Genomic DNA, 19725 nt, shown 5'->3' with positions numbered 1-19725 from the left:
GAGGAGATGGGAGAGATAACGCGCTCCGAGGTGTGGTTAAACTACTCGGTGTGACGGGCGGTAACACGAGCAATTTATCGAGACATAAGTCATATATAAAAAAATAATTTAATAAAGTCTGAGTTAACTTTTGGGAGAACCATAGAAAAGGGTGAAAATGGATGAATTGTACCCGAAAATAGTGTCCCATAAGGCGGGTAGAGTCCCTGACAACTCCCCTTACATTCCTCCAGAGTCAGAAAAAGTATGTTAACTTTTGGAAGAACCAGAGGAAGGGGTGAAAATGGATAAATTGTACCCGAAAATAGTGTCCCATAAGGCGGGTAGAGTCCCTGACAACTCCCCTTACATTCCTCCAGAGTCAGAAAAAGTATGTTAACTGTTGGAAGAACCAGAGGAAGGGGTGAAAATGGATAAATTGTACCCGAAAATAGTGTCCCATAAGGCGGGTAGAGTCCCTGACAACTCCCCTTACATTCCTCCAGAGTCAGAAAAAGTATGTTAACTTTTGGATGAACCAGAGGAAGGGGTGAAAATGGATAAAATGTATCCGAAAATAGTGCCTCATAATGCGGGTAGAGTCCCCTGACAACGCCACTTACATTCCTCCAGAGACCAGTTCAAAAACTTAAAGTTTTTTAAGAACCATACTGGGGGTCTCCAGGCAACACATGTACCGGGGCCAGAGTGCACATGGAGCGGGGAGACATTCCTCCATAAAGTGAGGCAGCCGGTTTTTTTTTCTGAGTCCTTTCAAAAACCGATTTCCAGTTTCTGATGTTGTGCAGACAGTAGTCTTTTACACCATCAAAATGGACAAACGATGCATCGAATGACATCTACAGATCAAGACGAAGCGAACGGAAGTACTCCCAGACTTCTAGCGTGTTAAAAACGTGTGCAAAGTATCCGCAAACGGAGCGCTAGCTTTGCTGCTAGCGGTTAGCATTTTCAATGGAAATATACATTGAAATAGCTCCCGTTAGCTTATCAATCAATCAATCAATCAATCAATCAATCAATCAATGTTTATTTATATAGCCCAATATCACAAATGTTACATTTGTCTCAGTGGTCTTCACAGTGTGTACAGAATATCAGTATGACAATACGACACCCTCTGTCCTTAGACCCTCACATCGTACAAGGAAAAACTTCTGAAGAAAACCCACAGTTTAAAGGGAAAAACCTCAGGGAGAGCAACAGAGGAGGGATCCCTCTCCCAGGACGGACAGACATGCAATAGATGCCGTGTGTAAATTGAAAAGATAATACATTTGCAACATAGGTAGTCCAAATGTTGGAAATGCATGTGTGTATAATAGGAAGATGAATCCATGAGGATATCCATCCAGGACCGATGATCCAGGACCACAGCCACGACTTGCGATCCAGGGCTCGCGATCCAGGACACAGGACCGCAGGATCATCCATGACTCGTATATAGACACCAAAAAGAAAGAAATTTGGGGAAGCTGGGTTAATCGGAACATGAGAGTACACAGGTATAGACAGAGAGAAGGAAGTAGTAAGATGTCCCCCGACAAACTAAGCCTATATCAACAAAACTAGGGGCTGAATATAATCAGCCCTAACTATAAGCTTTATCTAAAAGGAAGGTCTTAAGCGCACTCTTAAAAACGGATAGGGTGTCTGCCGCCCGAACACAAACTGGAAGCTGATTCCACAAATGTGGAGCTTGATAAGAAAAGGCTCTGGCTCCCATTGTACTTTTAGAGACTCTAAGAACAACCAACAACCCTGCATTCTTGGAACGCAATGCCCTAGTAGGACAGTAGGGTATAATGAGTTCTTTAAGGTAAGATGGCTCCTGCCCATTAAGGGCTTTGTAGGCGAGAAGAAGAATTTTAAATTCTATGCTGTGTTCGATAGGGAGCCAGTGTAAGGCAGCCAGAACAGGAGTAATGTGGTCCCTTTTCCTAACTCTGGTTAGTACACGAGCTGCAGCATTTTGAATCAGCTGAAGCGACTTGACTGACTTCTTGGTACTCCCTGATAATAAAGAGTTACAATAATCCAGCCTAGAAGTAACAAATGCATGGACTAGTTTCTCTGCATTGTTTTGAGGCAAGATATGCCTGATTTTTGCAATGTTACGTAGATGGAAGTAGGCGGTCCTTGAAAATGATTTTATGTGGGCGTTAAAGGATAAATCCTGATCAAATATAACACCAAGATTCCTTACAGTCTCACTGGAGGCCAAATTAATGCCATCCATAGTTAGTATATCTTTAGATAATTTGTTTTGTAGATTCTTCGGGCCAAGTACAATAACTTTTTTGGTCAGTTTTGGTCGTGTTTAACATCAAAAAGTTTAAGGTCATCCACGTTTTTAAGTCCTTAAGGCAGTCTTGAATTTTATTTAGATGATTAATTTCATCACGCTTGATTGATAAATATAGTTGAGTATCATCCGCATAACAATGAAAGTTTAGAGAATGATTCCTTATAATATTGCCTAACGGAAGCATATATAATGTGAACAAAATAGGTCCGAGCACTGAGCCCTGTGGCACTCCATGGCTAACTTTGGTTTGCGTGGAAGATTCATCGTTAACACGTACAAACTGAGAGAGTTCAGATAGATAGGACCTAAACCAGCCTAAAGCAGTTCCCTGTATGCCAACTAAGTGCTCTAGTCTTTGCAATAAGATATCATGGTCGATAGTATCAAATGCAGCACTGAGATCGAGCAAGACAAGAATAGAGACAAGTCCCTTGTCTGAGGCTATTAGAATGTCATTTGTGACTTTAACCAGAGCTGTCTCTGTGCTATGATGTGTTCTAAAGCCAGACTCAACATCTTCAAATAAATCATTGTTTTTTAAGTAATCACACAGCTGTTTTGCGACCGCTTTCTCAAGAATATTTGAGAGGAACGGAAGATTAGAAATAGGTCTATGGTTGGCTAAAACCTCTGGATCGAGGTTGTGCTTTTTAAGAAGCGGTTTTATCACTGCTACTTTGAATGATTGTGGAACATAGCCTGATAATAAAGACATATTCATAATATTTAATAAAGAAGTGCTAATTAATGGAAAAACTTCCTTCAACAGCTTAGTTGGAATTGGGTCTAACATGCACGTTGATGGTTTAAAAGAGAGAATCATTGAATGTAATTGTTCAAGGTTTATGGCTGAAAAGCATTCTAGTTTACTATCTAGTGTAATATTAGAACTTACGTTTCCGGGAGCTGTTGATAACACTATATTGGTCAAAGGCAAGAGGTCATTAATTTTGTTTCTAAGAGTAACAATTTTATCGTTAAAAAAGCACATAAAATCATTACTACTGAGTGCTATGGGAATAGAAGGCTCAATCGAGCTGTGGCTCTCTGTCAGCCTGGCTACAGTGCTGAAAAGAAATCTTGCATTATTCTTATTCTCATCTATTAATGAAGAGTAGTAGGCTGCTCTCGTTTTACGCAGTGCTTTCTTATATTCATTGAGAGTAATATGCCAAATTAAACGAGATTCTTCAAGTTTAGTGGAACGCCATATCCTTTCAAGTTGTCTAGACTTTTGCTTTATTTTGCGGGTTTCGGCATTATGCCATGGAGCTAATCTATGTTGTTTTATTTTCTTCTTTTTCAAAGGAGCAACAGAGTCTAATTTTATTCGCAGCGCATCTATAGCACTATCAACAACATGATCAATTTGGGGTGGTGTACATTTTGTATAAATTTCCTCCCCTACATGCAGACATGCTATCGAGTTAAGTATTGGTGGAATCTCTTCCTTAAATGTGGCTATAGCACTAACAGATAGGTTTCTGCTGCAAGAGCTTTTGACTAATTCTTTGTAGTCTCGTAATAGTACTAAAAAAGTTACTAAGAAATGGTCGGATAAAGCAGGATTATGCGGTTCGACTAATAGTTGCTCAATTTCAATACCATAAGTCAGAACAAGGTCGAGAGTGTGATTATAGCAGTGGGTTGGTTTATTTACACTCTGACAGAAACCAACAGAATCTAATATAGAGTTAAATGCAACAGTAAGGCTATTTGTATCATCGTCAACATGAATATTAAAGTCACCTAGGATTGTATGCAATTATGTCATACTACAATGAACCTAGACTTTCAACTAAATGAATATATTATACATTTCCTGAAAGCTTGGATCCTAAGCAGTCATGGAAGCTTGGTTTCATATTTTTAAAACAAAGTTAGGGCTATGAAAATCCTCTTTGAACCTTTTTAATATTCAACTTTTCATAAAAGCAGGAATATGTTCACTGATTTTGGCCCGTTATCTCAGGATGAGAAGGGCTCTCATAGATAATGCACATATCAATGCAGAGCTTGGATTAATACGTATCCAATGAGACCCTGCAAGTCATTCTCAAACCTTGTGGAGACAAAAATGTCCAGGTGCTCATATGAACTCTACTTATTTAACTTGTTAAATGTCCACCGTTATGGGACTGTAGCTCAGGCCAGCTTTGTCCCTCAGCCTTGTTTCATACATCAATGCAAAGCTCAGACTGAGACATTTCCATAGACACCATGAATATCAATGTCAGACCTTGTTTAGACAAACAGTGACCAATAAAGAGATGTGAATTATGTGTTAAACGCCTATTGCAAAAAACACAACTGGTGGTTTCTAAGTTTTGACCTGCTTCAAAATGTCCATTGCTGTTCATTTCACCATTAATTAGTACAGGCCAAATGTAAGGGGAGAGAAACACAGCAGAATCACTGCAGAATCATGTCTGTGTGCAGGCTCTCACACTCACAGACACCCAGGCTGATGCAGCTGGCTTCTGTAGCCAGTAACACATTCATGTGCGTTGATATCTGGTAATAACTAACACATGTGTCAGTTAACCCGAGATCTCAACATTCACAGACAGTCGGGGTATATTAGTTTTTGAACTTCATTATTGGCTTAACATGTATTAAATTGGACATATTATACATTTCCTGAAAGCTTGGATCCTCAGCAGTCATGGAAGCTTGGTTTCCTATTTTCAAAAAAAAGTTAGGGCTATGAAAATGCTCTTTGAACATTTTTAATATTCAACTTTTCATAAAAGCAGGAATATGTTCACTGATTTTGGCCCGTTATCTCAAGATGAGAAGGGCTCTCATAGATAATGCACAGCTTGGATCAATGTGTATCCAATGAGACCCTGAAAGTCATTCTCAAACCTTGTGGAGACAAAAATGTCCAGGTGCTCTTATGAACTCTACTTATTTAACTTGTTAAATGTCCACCGTTATGGGACTGTAGCTCAGGCCAGCTTTGTCCCTCAGCCTTGTTTCATACATCACTGCAAAGCTCAGACTGAGACCTTTCCATAGACACCATAGACAATATCAATGTCAGACCGTGTTTAGACAAACAGTGACCAATAAAGAGATGTGAATTATGTTTTAAACGCCTATTGCAAAAAACACAACTGGTGGTTTCTAAGTTTTGACCTGCTTCAAAATGTCCATTGCTGTTCATTTCACCATTAATTATTACAGGCCAAATGTAAGGGGAGAGAAACACAGCAGAATCACTGCAGAATCATCTCTGTGTGCAGGCTCTCACACTCACAGACACCCAGGCTGATGCAGCTGGCTTCTGTAGCCAGTAACACATTCATGTGCGTTGATATCTGGTAATAACTAACCCATGTGTCAGTTTTTGTAACTGTTTTATTGTGAAAATACTTCCAGTTAGCTTTCGCCTGTGGTTAAAGTTTATTTTGAAAAGCTATTCCGGAAGGGATCACCGAAATACCAACAGTAGCTTGACTTCAGGTTTTACGGAAAACACGATTACAGCCGTTAAAATGTATTAAATACAAAGTCATGAAAGAAATGAGGAGGAGAAAAGGCGTGTGGAAGTAAGCAATGAATGTAAATGTCGAAATCCTCTGTTATGTGCGATATCAGACATTGGTGAAAGGAGGGTTAGATTACATCACAGCAAAGGGGGATGCAGGCAGGCGGGAAGAACGAATGTGTGTCGGGCACTTCTCTACGGCCCGGACTGCGAGAGGAAGCTGCAGCTTCTCTCCCCCCAACTACCTTCTGTTTGTTTTATTACCGCGCCACTTCATTAAAGTACGCATTTGAACCTCCTTATTTTAAGTTTCTCTCCTGGACGCGAGGACAAGGAATATCCTAATAGTAGCCCTGCTAGGTGATCAAATCCAAGCAGTGTGTATTATAAGAACATGTAGCTGTGCCTGTGAGTTTTCAGCATTCAGGATTCTTCATCATAGTAGCATGTAGCTGTCCACTTTCAGTATTCTTCATCATTGTAACATGTAGCTGTGCGTTTTCAGTATTCTTCAACCTAATTCTTCATCATTGTAACATGTAGCTGTGCGTTTGAGCATTCAGGAGGATAACAGAGACGAGTAAGCAGGAGAGATGCCTTCGCTGCCATGCATCAGGACTGAGTGAGCCGAAAAGGGCTTCTGCACTCTTTTATTTATATATATATATATATATATATATATATATAGGTTGTTGCGGCAGAGTCATTCTTTGGTGGGGGCTCTAAGGCCCCCCTCTGCCTCCGCGCGTCCTTTTGTGAATGGGTCAGATTAACAGAGGAAGAATTCACAGCAACCATTGGTAAGGTTATAACAAATATGCTGATTGAATGGCAAAAGATACAATAACACAACTTCACGAAGTAATCCGGATTACCCCGGCTCTTGTTCCTCCCGCCGGGAGATCTAACTTACTTGTCTTGTCAGCCGGAGGAAGAAGAGAGTGAACACACAAACACAGACAGGAGATACAGAGGTACCATGGGGAGGAGCCGGGGGAGATTCTCCTCCCACAGAGCCCATCCTGCAGCATTTCAGAAACTCTAGTTGTGTCTGAAGAATATTCCCTTGTTCACAAAGATATATACAAAGGTTTAATTTTCTCATATTTCCAGCTCCTGGTTACACAGTGGCTTATTATTAATAAAAAGTAATTAAACCCACACATATACTATTCAAGATATGTAGACTTCCCTGAAACATGACATGCTAGAGATCTTAAGCAGAATATACTCTCATCCACCTAGCGCCCTATCCTGCATACCTACACCTCCCCCACAGAGAAATATAACCCTGTTTACTCCAACCAGCCCAGAATGTTTATGGCCATTTTAGTCCTCACATTTATGAAAGGATAAAACCGAGAAATCAATATAAAACACAAACACAGGTATTGTTTTGAGCAATAATCCCATCTAGCTTCTGCTAGACACACTTCTTCCCCAAACATCTTTAACGAACACACATCTTTATCATTAACAGAAGTCGATTGTTCTTCTTAGCTTAAGGGCTTCTGTGAACTTCCTTTCACCTCGAAGTCCGCTTTACTGGACTGAATACATTTATTGATAATTCAGAAGGACTATTGTCTCTCTTAACTGTGTGACTCAATTCTGAAGGCTTGTTATGGGTCTGCCTGTCATGCATCATTAACTACAAGAATGTAACTGCATTAAATCTGAGGAAAATCCCCCCCTGGCTTCCCCTGTCACTTGCCCAGAGTATTGATAATTAATAGAGAAACTCAAGGGGCCTCCTTGGAAATTGCAACAAGACTTTCTGCCATTTCAAATGTAACACACTTCTTAAATATCAGATGATAATAATCTTCAAGGTGTGGGAGGAGCTTATTCGTCTGAGTTTCTTGAAGCTACCGTATGTTCCCGTAAGCAGGTAAATTGCCATGTATTTTCTTAATCCTATGTTTGACCTTTGTAATAACCCCAATAAAATGTTCATTACAAATTGTTATGTTGTCTCCTTATTTATTTACAATTCAATTGTTCCCTTAATTAATTTCAAGTGGGCCGCCATGTTAGTTTCAAGGCATGAGGAGGAGTAAGCACGTGGGCGTCCGTGAGACTGACCGTTGAGCGGCCCGACCAAGCAAGGAGGCAGAGAGTTCAAACATAACCCGGTGTGGGCATTTATTACTCCTTGAGGTACATGACACATCCTCAATCTTACTGTTTCATGTGAACACAGTCACCAGCAACAAGGATCTCACACACACTACCTGTCCACTGACAGGGAAACCAGAGCCTAAATACACACACACTAATCAGGCAAATAACACAGGTGAGGGGGGAGGAGACAACACAGGGCACCAGGTGAATCCAATCACCAGCCACAGACAAAACAGGAGGGGAAACACTTTCAAACTAAACCACATGTGCAATATTACAAGGCCCGAAGCCGTCAGTTCACAGTGACAAAGTTACCTTTGTCACAGCGTCCATTTTAGGTTACAACCTGCAAAGGGTTTGACGGTTAGGATTAGAATAATAGTGAGGAGGAGAGAGTATCAGGCAGTGAATTATAAGGGGCTGCCAGAGAATGAACCTGCCACAGAAATGAGAACATGGGGCACTCGCTGAGTCAGGGAAGAAAGGGTTTGAATCCTGCTGCCAAGACGGCTACAGGACTGAATGCACTGGCTATCCTTGCTCTCCACCGAGGCAGATCCAATTCCCACCTTAGACCCCAAGAACAATTAAATGACGTTGAGTGATAGCTACCATAGTAGTGTTTTCACTATCACTCACATATAACAATTATAATACACATCTTCAGTAGTAAACCCATGAGTCTTTGATTATTTCGGCTTATTATAACTAAACAATCTCACCCCAGGATAGCCCTGAAAGGTGATCAAATCCAAGCAGTGTGTATTATAGGAACATGTAGCTGTGTGTGTGAGTTTTCATCATTCAGGAGGATATGCAGCTATACACGTGAGCAAGAGATGCATTCGCTGCGCTGCATCAGGACAGAGTGAGCCAGAAAGGGCTTCCACACGCTGTTTATATAGAGGTGTAGGAGGGGCTTATTTCCCATGTAACTGTCGTGGTTCTCAGAGATGACACAGATGAAGGTGGGCCAGCCCTGGGCAATCCCCCAGTTCTGGGGGGCGATGTCTCAAGAGGCGGGTGCAATCGGGGCGTTACCCACTCTGGGCCGTCCTCTCCAGGCTTGGCTCCTGAGAGGGACAGGCTGAGACAGGGGCTGCGTCTCAGGTCGACTATTTTAATTTCCTCTGTATCACCGGAAGTTGATTTGTCTGCGCCATCTTGAGTAGCGTCTATTAGAGCAGGGGTTCCCAACCTTTATTGTGCCAAGGACCGGCAGATACATTAAAAAAAAATCGCGGATCGGTTGTCAATTTTAACTGATTTTAATATTTACTCACCACCAGCAGGTAGCAACAGAGGCTAATTGTATGTAACAGCCTGAAAAAATACTAGAACAATATGCATCCAAAACATATGAACAACGTTTAAGAAAGAACCGGTGTCATTTTTTGGTTTTTCGGAAAAACGGAAAACCAAAAAACCGACGTTATTCAGTTTTTAAACCAAAACGGGAAAACAGATAAATCAACGTTTTGGTTTTGATTGTATGATTTACGGATAATCCATCGAATCCTGGGAAAACGAGGAGAAGGCGCATTATGAAGGTGGGGTGTGTGTGTGTGTGACATTTTATCATATTTTATTTATGCATTTCCATATGCATGAGTTATACAATATAATATGCCATCACTTTTCAGGCCTGGAAGAGGAGGAAGAGGAGGGAGAAGGCCAGGTTATCAAACTGAAGGCAGAGGTGGCCAACTTAAACAAATGTGGGGGTAGAGGCCGTGGACTCAGCCTTTTTCCCTCGGTGCACCGTACAAGTTAGACGGCTAATATGGCCCCCGGGCCCCCGCTAATCATGTTTTTATCATGTTATTATTATGTTTATTATGCATATTGTGTATACTGTTTTTGTAAAAATCATGTGATAATTAAATAAATAAAACAACTTTTAATAACGTTTAAGGTTCCCAGGGGTTGATACAGTGCCAGGTATCAGACTATTTAAACAAAGTTTACCCAGGATTCAGACACCTTCCCTGGCTTGTAAAATGCGGTGATGCGCCCTGGAGGTATCAGACTATTTACACAAAGTTTACCCAGGATTCAGACACCTTCCCTGGCTTGTAAAATGCGGTTATGCGCCCTGGAGGTATCAGACTATTTTAAACAACTTTTCCCCGCCTTTGAAACACTTATTCCTGGGTTTTAGCCTGTCATTTTTGCAAGATATCATTTAACATTGAAGCTCTCCTGGAAATTGACATTCTGTCCATCTCCAGGAGAGCTTCAATGTTAAATGATAGGCTAAAAATCTCTTCCAAACGTTTAAAAACACTTTCCCCGACAATTTAAACATTATGTCTGGCTTGTAAAGTGCAGTGGTCGTATCAGACTATTTAAAGGGTTACCAGGGCGATGAAAACATCCTCCACAGGAGGGTGGGTGGCAGGGTGGGATTTTCACGGCGGCCATGACGGCCATGGCCGTCGTAGCCCCTCGGTCTGGCCGTTATGCCCCACACATAATTGTATGTCCTACGGCCACCATGGCGTTTGGGCCCCTCACACTGTTAAAAGTTGCTTTAAAAGCAGTGGTTTCTGAACTGCATTATGCTGCGTGTGAGAGAGATTTTCTTTTCAGCAATGTAGATGGAAGGAATGGAGGCTGGAGTCCGCTTTATATCAAACACTGAGTTTAATGAGAGCCAACGGCCGTGAGTGAGCTCAGAGCGTTTACACAACATGCCATGAGAAAACCCTCCAACTCACTAAAGCATTACACAGAAAACACAGACGATCTACCGGAGAATCCGGGAGGGGCCTCTATTTCGCGCGTCTTCTGATCGATAATTACAAACACATGGATCAAGAGACAAAGACAGTCTGTTAAAGTCCTCTGGCAGTTAGTCACAGTCCCCCAACAGGAAAGCGGAACCTTTAACCCTTTAACCTTTAAACTCTTAAACCCCTGCTCTAAGTTATAGCAGACCTATGTGAAACACAAAATGCTTTTTGGTACAAACACATAAACAAAAATATTTCCTTCACAGATCCACGCTTTTATCAATTCATTGATAACCAATTAACATTAGTCTAAGAATATTTTCAGTCACTACTTGAATCAAATAAAACGTCCTCAGAGTTGGGTGGATTCCTCATTACATTAATTACATCAAAAACAGAATAAGATTGGAACAGCCAATCACAATGGTTGATACAGACAACCATAATAGAAAAATCATCTTTCTTCAGTGTTTGATTTCTTTTGTCAAAAAGCACAATAATAACACATGTGCAATACAAAAATATAATAGTAAAATATATGTTTCAAAAACAAGATCTTTTATCATTTATCCCTCAGTTAATCTCATTCATCAAACACAAATTCAAATTCAGCTTACATCTTTAAAGATTTACTTTAAGGTAATTACTTATTAAAACACAATTAGAATGTAGGATTATAAGAAATCCAATTGAGGTATAAAATCAGAATCAATAGGGATTCAGTTAAAAATTCACAGTTAAGGTATACATTCACAGTGATGAATCGATCAATCTGTAATCTGTAAAGCTACAGTGTCCTCCATTTTTAGCATTACTTTACGTTTACTTCAATACACTTATTCAAGAGTAAGGCACTTTACTACATACATTTTATTCAAATACATTTGTTCAAAAATCTGAAAAGGAGAAGTCAGACATTTTATTGAAAACAACCTGAGAAAGGAAAAGTCAAAACATTTATTCTTAACAACCTGAGAAAGGAAAAGTCAAAACATTTATTCTTTATTCTGAGTGTCAACTTTAATCAATTTATCAATCGCTGAAAGGAGGTACCCAAGGTACCGGAACTGCCACGGAGACCCATGGGTCTGGAAGCTCGGCGTCGTACATCAACATTGTGTCATCTACAGTAGAGTACCCCACTAGCCTCTGTGGGGCCTGGAGGGTAGTCTTGGCGACCCTGCGTATGGCTAATTTAATTACAGTGATCAAACAGGTCACTAGGATTAGCACAACCAAGATAAACACTGCAACAGTAACAACAAATTTAACCAACCCCGCTCCCCAGGACCCAAGAGTTCCGCTTAAATCCCCAAGTGTAAACCCATGAGTTTCATGCAATGCTTTTATCCCCTTAGCTGTGTCCTGGACCATATCCGTAACTTCAGGTGTGGCGTCAGAGACAAAGGAACAGCACTCTGCACCAATTACTTTACATGCGCCCCCCTGGGCAGCTAAGAGGAGGTCCAGCGCCATGCGATTCTGTAGTGCTACTGTCCTAACTTCCTGCAGTTCTTTATGTTCCGCTAACATCGCGATACTTGATACATTTAGATGATGCTCCACTACTTTGGACAATGCCATGATTTCCTGCTGACTAACATAAATGCCGTACCAAGGCAAAAATAGGCTCGCTACCTGTTGTCCTTTTGTAATGGACCTGCTGTTCCTGTGTAGAGAGGGAAGTATCGCTGCAATCTCATTTGCCTCTACTTTACGGATTAAAGGAATTAGGTAGGCTAGATAACAGGTGCCATAAAAAACGTCATATGGTACGCAGCCATAAGCCCGGTCGCCACAAACTAAGTAAACTCTCTGTGGGAGGGGAATTCTAGCTAATGTTACCCTCATTATGGTATTACAGTCGCTGTGTCCCACATCCGGAGAGGTGTGAGATCCTGCTTCATTCTGGAAACAGATGGACACATTCTTCCATTCGTGTACTGAAATTGGCGGGACATATACTGAACAGTCACGTGTAGGGGCATTGCCCAAGGGTATTGGTTTCGTGCAATCATGTATTTTAACCTCAACGGAGTTCACTGTTCTGGAGCCAAACCAGGGCACAACTGTTACCAAAGCTTCAACCAGCAAAGATGCCAGGTGTGGTTGTTTTGTGCATGTTGGACTTGTGGAATTAACCGAACAATTAGTTTGTACCAGAGCTAACTGGAATCTGTATTCAAAAGCTAGGTTAATGTATTTCTTCACATATATTAGTTTTAAAAACATCAATCGTTTGAAACCGTCAGGCAGATAATTTGTATTTACTGTCTCAACAATGAGAGAGACCAGACCCTTGTACTGTAACGGTTTATCAGAGTCTGTTGGGTATGACGGAGTATAGCAGTCCTCAGCCTCATCGCTAATCCTAGAGTAAATTTCGTTCCAGTTGATTAATTTATAGTCTGCTCTTGCAAACGGGATTGGGCTAAACATGGGAGAATGCATGGATTCTGGCATATTTTGGCATAGCCAACAGTTGCTAATATTACGTTCATGGGCGTAGTCTAACATTAAGTTTACTGCAGAATTAGTTTTAGTTTGTTTAAAAGGAGCGATTAAGGCCTTTTTTGAAGAATCTACCTCACCTCCTGAGTGTTTACTTGGAGTGGATGGAACATTTGTTTTTTTCTCTGGTTCAGACAGGTCGCACACAGCAGCACCTGGGTCGGAAACCTGGTAAGCTGGTTCCCTATCTCTACATGTTACTTCATCCCTTATCATTGCCTTATACTGCTCTCTAGTGCAACACCACAGTTCTGGGGGCATGTTTTCAATGATGTCGAGTGCCACTCTCACCCCTCCCGACGCCACTCCGTCCGTACGGTACTGGTCCATTGGATATAAGTCCCATGTTGACCCATCTGAGGGCACATAATATACAATAATACAGTTAGATGAATCACATATTGAAGCTGGACAGTTAAAAGAAACAGTCTCTGATTTGTGATCAGGGAGGGAGACAATCCTCCTGATTCTTCCTCCTTTTCTTTTTCGTTGTGTCTCTCGCACCATACTGAGTGTCTGTGTGGTGATTGGATACAACCTGTCCTTGTCGCTAGGCACTGATTTGCCCGTTGGTGTCGTTTTGCCCTCAGGGTCTGGGCCCTGAGTGGTCAAGTCGTCTGCGTTCGTAGATAAGAGCACCTTATTTTCTTCCTCAGATGGGCGAGGTCCCTCGCCACCTGTCGTTGGGATTTCCACAGCTCCATCTAGCAGGGTGACCTTGGCCAGGTACAGAGAACCCAGCATGACGATGATGATGACTGCCTTCACACGCCAGCATCCGGTAGAGGGGAGAGACGACATCTTGTAGCGTGAATCCACTCCGGTCTCCCTTGTACCCTCAGCGCTGTTCTGGTCACTATTAACACCTGGAAAGGACCTTTCCACCTGGGAGACAGAGCATCTTTTTCAAGAGATTTGATTAGTACATTATCACCAATCTGAAATGGGTGGGTGGGCTCCTCTCCCGGCTGGGGAAGCCTGTCAGCCACCTGCCTGTGAAACTTTCTCAACATGTCAGTTAGATATTTGACATAGTTAGTCATGTAATCCTCTGTCCACAAAAGAGTGAGTTTGTGGGGTGTTACTGGGGGGCTAGATCCTGCGAACATTACCCTTCCCATCAATACCTCGTGTGGGCTAAGCCCTGTCGTTGCATTTGGTGAACTTCTGATGGAGCACAGAACTAGCGGCAGTGCGTCTACCCATTTTAGTCCTGTGGTCAACATTGTTTTAGTGAGTTTCTCCTTTATAGTCAAGTTCATTCTCTCAACCTGGCCTGAGCTCTGTGGGTGATAGGGAACATGCAATTGCCATTTGAACCCTAACACTGTAGCTAGACTCTGGGTTATCTTAGAAACGAATGCTGGACCTCTGTCACTGTTAATCCCTGTGGGCACACCAAATCTAGGAATAACATCTTTGAGAAGACACTTTACAACTGTTCTAGCGTCTTCTTTTCTGGTAGGGTAGGCCTCTACCCATTTGGAGAACTGGCACACTATTACCAAAAGATATTTGAATCCTTGGCATGGTGGCATATGTGAAAAGTCAATTTGCATATTTACAAAGGGCCCCGAGGGGGGTGGTAAGTGTTCATGCTGAATTTGACCACTTCTTCTTCTTGTCTGCTGGCATATCATACATCTGTCTACAAGGGTCTGTGTAGCTAGTGTAATGCCTGGAGCAAACCATTGGGACTTTATAATCCCATTCATCCCTCCTTTTCCTACATGTGATTTGCCATGTGCAACATGTGCCAAAACATGGAGGAACGAACGTGGACAGACCATCCGTCCGTCTGGGTGGAGCCACAAGCTGGACTCAGCGTCAAGTGTACAACCTCGTCTTAGCCATAAATCTTTCTCCCTAACATCAGCGCGGGCTTGCATGTCCGCGACATCATTAAAGGAAGGCAAAGAAATGGGTTCTGCGGGTTGTGTCAAGGGGCATTGGAGCACCACAGAAGAGGAGGAAACTGCTGCTTGTTTAGCCGCGGTGTCGGCTAACGCATTTCCACGCGAAATAGGATCATCAGAATTTGTGTGAGCAGCGCACTTAACCACTGCTAGCTGTGTAGGGAGCATGATAGCGTCTAATAGCTGAGCTACTAACGCATGATGTTGAATAGGCTTACCGGCCGATGTTAAGAAACCGCGCATTTTCCACAAGACACCAAAATCATGGCACACACCAAATGCATACCTGGAGTCTGTGAAAATGGTTGCAACTCTATCTTTAGCCAAAATACACGCCCTCAGCAGAGCATACAACTCTGCAGCCTGAGCCGACGTGCCATTTGGCAAGGCCCGGCTTTCTAAAACTTCCCAGTCATTCACAACAGCATAGCCTGCTAAGTGTACTGTGTCAGACGGCCTGCTCGCAGACCCGTCGGTGTATAGAATCATATCTGAATTAGGGATAGGAGTTTGCAACATATCAGTTCTGGGGGAAGAAGATATGTCAATCGTTGTGACACAGTCATGTGTGATTTCAAAATCTGGAATCGGTACCAGCGTAGCTGGGTTTAGAGGGGGAGAGCGTTTAAGTGTGATGTGTGGGCTTGAAAGAATTATCGCTTCATAACCAGAGCGCCTTGCTGCTGTCATATGCTGAGTAGCAGAGGTGTTCAGAATATGTAAAACTGCATGTGGAGCATGTACTACACAGTCACTGGCCAGTACAATGGGAGAGGATTGCTTGATAACAATTGCAACTGCGGCCACTGCTCGCAGACATGACGGCATACCGAGTACCACAGGGGAGAGTCGAGATGAGTAGTATGCAACAGGCCGGAAATTAGAGCCATGCTTCTGTACCAAGATGCCCGTTGCGAAGCCCCCCTTCTCATGGACATGCAGGTGAAACGGCTGATGGTAATCAGGGAGCCCCAGGGCCGGAGCTGATGTCAGGGCTCGCTTTAAGTCCTGAAAGGCTGTGTGCATGTCCTCAGACCATTGAACAATGTTAGGAGCAGCCTGCAGAGTGGCAGCACGCAAGACCGAGTCCATTGCAGCGTACTCGCATATCCAGTGTCTGCAATAGTTAGCCATGCCCAAAAAAGACAGCATGTCTTTCTTTGTGCGGGGTGGTGCCACTTTGTTCAAAAGGCAAATCCTTGCTGGCGAGAGGAGTCTGTGTCCATCCCTCAGAATGTGACCCAGGTATGTGACCTCAGTCTGGCAGTACTGCAACTTAGCCAGGGATGCTCTGTGTCCGCATTCAGAAAGTCTTTTCATGAGCAGAATGGAGTCGATGCGACATGCGTCCATGTTGGGAGAAGCCAGCAAGAGATCATCGGCATACTGAAGCAAGGTACTACCTCCTGTAAGGACCAAAGTGTCCAGATCTCTCTTAACCGCTGCTGCGTACACCGTAGGCGACTCGACGTACCCCTGTGGGAGGCGCGTGTATGTGATTTGTTTACCTTTAAAAGTAAATGCAAACAGATACTGGCTGTCTGGATGCAGAGGAACAGAGAAAAATGCTGAACACAAATCAATTACTGTGTAAAATTTTGAATCTGACGGCAAGGATGCAAGAATTGAATTAGTGTCAGGCACTATGGGAGCTGTCGGAATGACAATAGCGTTAATAGCTTGCAAATCTTGGACAAAACGCCACTCATCAGGGCGATTGTGCTTGGGAATTGGCAATATGGGAGTATTACAAGGACTACTTGTATATCTTAATACACCTTGATCGAGCAGAGACTGGATGACTCCTTCAATCCCCAAAATGGCTCTATGGGGTAAATTGTACTGTCTGATAGCTGGCAATCTGGCATTGGCTTTAAGTGTGACTCTGTGTGGAGGGGCTGAGCAAACAAACCCCACATGATTTTTGTGTTTAGCCCATAATGTGGCCGGAACCTCAGAAAAATCTGAAGGTGGTCCGTATTGTGTGGATCCGGGTGGCTGTAGATGAAGGAATGTGCTTTGAGGGAGAGAAGGTTGCTCAGAGAGACGCAGCATGTAATGCTCCTCCCCTAGGTTAATCAGATCGTGTGTGTGTGTGTGAGAAGCCTTTGTAGCTCTCAGCAGAGCATGGCAGTGAGCTGCCATGACCCCCACTCCTTCAGGGTCACTTCCTGAAGTGACCCCTATTGCGAGGTGAGGAATCGTGTCTGCAGCATAAAGAGCCTCTTGTTTGGTTGTGAGCCTCAGGGGCAATGCGCAACCCTGGGGTCCAATAAACATAAAGTTTTCACATTCCAACTGATCTGAGCTGTTGCAAAAACCTCTTACTGATAGTTTATAGTCGTCTGATGGGTTAAAAGCAGCTGTGCAGTGACAATTCAATACAGGCCTCATAAGGGACATTAAAGAGGCACACGCAGGGGAAATGCTAGCAATTTTCTGAATTCCTGTTGTTGAAAAAACAGAAATCATGTTGAAATCTGGAAATGACCAACAATAAAGGTTGTCCTGAGATGATTGAATGAATTGGACAGCTTGATAGACTTTGCTGTCAGGAATAGTCAAAAACAATCCATCTGGAGTGCAATGTATTGTTGCTTGTAATTTACAAAGCAAATCTCTGCCCATTAGATTAATAGGACTTCCATCTGAAATAATGAAAGAGTGTTGGACATGTGATCCTTCAATTGAAATATCAGTTTTCTCTGAAACGGGCTCGGACATAGGGATGCCAGAAACTCCCATTGTTGTAACAAAATTATTGGTTGGTTCACACACTTTTTCTTTCGTACGCACAGCTGATAATGTTGCTCCACTGTCAATCAAAATGTCTACCGCTTTACCACTGAAATCAACGGGCATAATCGGATCTTCACGCGGGCTATTGGAAAGGCGAATTGTTGCTGCTTGAATGGGGAAATGCTGTGAATTTGACCCTATTTCTTCTTCTTGGCACCTCTATCGTCTATTAAATTGACTTTGCTGACCGTTTTGCCCCTGTTGAGCCTGCCTGACATCTTGACTGGTCAGGGGAGGGGGGGGCAGTAATGCAGGGTGTTGGCGAGGGGGCTGGGGAAGAGCAGGCAAAGGTTGTGCGTCCTGCTGTGGTTGCCAGCGCCGTCTGCATTGTCCTGCCCAGTGATCTGTTGCGCCACAGACGTGACACGGCATCACCTTTCTGGGATTTCTATTCTGCTGCTGTCTCTGATTTTGATACTGCTGTGTGCGATGTTGTCCCTGAAACTGCTGCGAGTTATCCGCACTCTGATAAGCCTGTGTATTTGGAGGCAACTTTTGCGCAATTCTGGGGGTCAGAAATATCTGATTTTTGTACAACGCGCGTATTACTGCGAGGGTTGATTTCCATGTTTTAATTTGCCAATCCGGGGTAGCCATCATATACGCCTGAGCTGTTTCAGGGATTAAATTATGCAACAAAGTCTGTATGGCGAACAAATCATTGCCCTCTCTTTTAATGCCCGCATTATGATCCCAGGCTGTCATAAAGCGCTGGAGAAAGTCTGGGACTATTTCTGTTGGGTTCTGTACGCAAGCCGTCACCAGTGAAAAATCTGTGTGCGTTTTGGCGCATGCTTTGATTGCAATAGCGGCCATCGTTTCGATCCACATATCCCGTGTTTGTGTCTCAGGCCAGTCACCCGCAGGCGTACAGGCAGGGAATTTGAATTCCTCTTTACACGTCGACCAATCTGCTTTATATGTTAGGATTATCAGCTGTTTAACATCATGAACCAAACAGTTATAAACTGAGCAGACATTGGTCAACCACGACAGATACTCATCTGGGCTTTTAGTCGGACTTGGAGCGTGATTTGTGACATCCATCACCTCAGCGGGTGTCCAAGGCTTATAAACTGGAACATCTCCTATCAGTATTTTCGGTGCTGTCATAGCTCCAGTAGAATTATTATCCTGAGATGTTTGCAGTCTTGTGATAATTCTATGAGGAACATAGTTCTTAAAACTGGTGCCGTACGGCGTGTTTGGAGCGTGTAACATTTTCGTTGCGGAGCCAGAGGCCGGCGTGTGTAATGGGCTGCTCTCTGGCGTTTCCTCTTCACTGTCCGCTGCACTGTGTTCCTGCTGCTCCCTTTCTCTATACTGTCCTTCCTGATATGTCAAACGATTTTTATTCATGATAGCTGCAGCTGACATTAATAAATCGTCCTCGGAGTTTCTTGCCCCGGAATTTGAGAGTCCTATCGCGGGAATCATTTGTGTGCAGAGAGACACAGCCTGCTTCCCCTCCAGCAGCCCCGTGTCCGTTAAAATGGAAATTAATTGAGCTGTACTGGGAGATTTGCCTTGTCTTTTCAGCCAATCGTACATGACTGATTTCGCAATGGCTGTGACGTCTTTTCCGTGTCTTTGTTTAATTCTGGACATGTTTTCTGATTTAACATCAAAAGCAGCCTCTAGGCTAAGCAAATGACAAGTAGCTGCGCATTTAGAAACTCGTTCAATCAAAGCTTTGAGTTCAATGGAGCCTCGCTCGGTGCCAACTGACTTTTCATTTTTCCGCTCATCATAACCTCTTTTTTCTGCAATAGTCATCCAAGCTTTAACGCAGTCCTTCATGTACGTTGCATCCCAGGAGCAATTCGCCTCCTGTTCAAT

This window comes from Pseudochaenichthys georgianus, unplaced genomic scaffold, assembly GCF_902827115.2.
Source record: "Pseudochaenichthys georgianus unplaced genomic scaffold, fPseGeo1.2 scaffold_466_arrow_ctg1, whole genome shotgun sequence".
Lineage (NCBI taxonomy): Eukaryota > Metazoa > Chordata > Actinopteri > Perciformes > Channichthyidae > Pseudochaenichthys > Pseudochaenichthys georgianus.
This window is presented reverse-complemented; position numbering follows the sequence as displayed.